We start from the raw sequence: 2533 nt of genomic DNA, 5'->3' as shown, positions 1-2533 counted from the left end.
GGAAAGAGGCACTGCGAGAAGAGAGGACCGCGAAAGATCCATGAGAATGGGTCACGACGGGCCGACTCACCGCGCAGTAGTGCTTCTGACAATTTCTCTCGGCTCGCGCCGAGGCCTCATCATCCCTTCCTCGGATTGGTCCGCTCTGCTTGCTCCCTCACCGCGCGGTTCCCTCTCGTGCGATCTCCCTCGTCGGCACAGCTCCGCTCCGCTCCTCTCCTGATTCTCTGCGGTGATCCCCACTCGCTAACTGCCCATCCCTTCTACCTGCGCCCCCGCGCGCTCACCGGCCCGCCCCGCCAAGAGCGTTTCGTTCGACATCTACGTGGATACATGGGCGCTCGAATGGAAATATTCTTCGACGAGAAAACAGAGGTATCTTACAGTTTTTTTTACCTCTCTTCTCGGGATAGGTCCTATTATATATCCTCGACCTTTTTCAGATCGGGTTTTTGTTCTCGATACAATAATACGCTCGAATAAGGGAGACCGGGACTGGTTGTCGGGGTTGACTGTCAAAAAGCTAATAACTCATTCAGTATATTGTAAAACATTCTCTTCTTTTTAATATAAATTGTTGATATAGTATTAAATTGTTGTGCGAAACGGTTTGTAAAAAAGTATGTAGTTTTCATTGTTTGTAAGTATGCATATTATAAATTGCATAATTTTTTTAAAAGTAAATATGTGTTTTCTTTATATGATTTGTGCGTAGTCCTTAGAATTTAATTTTCGGAGTTTGATAATTCTGATCTCATTGTGCGAGAGTACTAACAAATAGGAGGAAACCAAACATGAATCTCGAAAATTGGATTCAAATCATATATTTCATTCAAAATTATACCATGTTCGAAATTATATCACCTCATTCTAATTAATTTGTGTACCATTCGATTGTATGAAAAATGAAATATTTTGATGATTTTACTCTGCCTCTGGAATTTAATGTCAAAACTACCAATTAATTTCTACTATTTTACAATATATAAAAAGTAAATTGATCGATTCAATCGTTTATATACTATACCAAAAAGTCACAGAAAATCTCTAAAAATATATAATTAGAAATTTGAGTAATAAAAAAAAATACAAATATATTTTCACCAATCATTTTGACCGTTTCGATAGTTCTGATATTAAAAAGTCTATATGAGGAGAGCTTTTAGATGAACTTAGTGAACAATAAATTCTTATTTTGAGATATGTTTAAGATTGTGATTATAATTGTAACAATTTCTTAGTATGACAAGCAAAATTTATACATTACATTCATATATTCTGTATTCCCTATGCAGCATACAGAACATTGATAGCTGCCATAGAATTATATCCAATGCATGTGATAAGGAAATATTTTGGAATCTATTTATGAATCTATTCTGTATCTATTTATAAATAGATTTTTATTGGCAAATTAAACAGGCATACAAAAAAATTTAATGCTTAATCCGGAAATTAGGATGTACACATTTTGATTATGAACCGAATCCGATGTCCAAATAGCTTCATGTAACGATTTTTTTTATCGAACGAAAATAGCTCGATTTTCTAGTATTTTTAGAGCTATTTATAGTTTGATTTTTAATGTGCAAACTAGTTTGTTAAAATTGATTATATTACATATTTAAATTCATAGAATGGTATAAAACAATAAAATGTTCATATATATTTACATATATAACTATTCATAAGCACCTAAATATACAGGATGATCGGCAAGTCCCAGGATTTCTGTAAGTAACTCATTAACGATACGCTATATAAAGAAATATTTCAAACGAAAATTGTATGGTTTCAAGTGATGCATCAAGTGTTAATATTAGTTTAAACCAGGTCATAAATGTCTCTATAAAAGGACTGAAAAATCGGGCTATTTTAAAAACAATTATGATGTGTGATGGATATCAGAATCAAAACTAATACCATTATCTGATCTCCGGGTAAAGTATCGTTTACTTTCCGAAATTAGGAAGAAATTTTAGGAATGTAAAGAATGCACTAGTGTTTTTCTTTACGCAATACATACCTTATTTCTTACTGCAAAAAATATTTGCCTTTGTTTCGATATCACACAGAAAGAACGATTTTACTGAAGTATTTTAAAATTTAGCTAGATACAGATTAGAACATAATTTTGCAAAATTATTATATAGAAAATTGAAGCATAATGCGCAATGTCGCAAAAAGTTTTGACATTCTAATAATCAGCTTGAATGTTCTACATTATTTTGATGGTATATTAAAATTATTTTCACACCTGTCTAAATTATCTAACTAAATTTTTAAATATTTCAGCAAAACTGTGCCTTCCATTTAGTATCTAATGAAATAATTAGGTACATGGTGTAATTGGAGACATTTTATTAAAAAATATAGTTTCTCTCTGAAACTAAAATTTTGTATTTCAGAAGAAATCATTAGAATAGAATTATACAATACGAATCTGTTGTAAATCGTTTAATACAAAATCCTGAAAATCAAAAGTTAATGATTGGTCCTCCTACATCATCTTTTCTAATCGATCTATCATCTA

Source organism: Mycetomoellerius zeteki, unplaced genomic scaffold, assembly GCF_001594055.1.
Source record: "Mycetomoellerius zeteki isolate Tzet28-1 unplaced genomic scaffold, Tzet1.0 scaffold155, whole genome shotgun sequence".
Taxonomy (NCBI): Eukaryota; Metazoa; Arthropoda; class Insecta; order Hymenoptera; family Formicidae; genus Mycetomoellerius; species Mycetomoellerius zeteki.
This window is presented reverse-complemented; position numbering follows the sequence as displayed.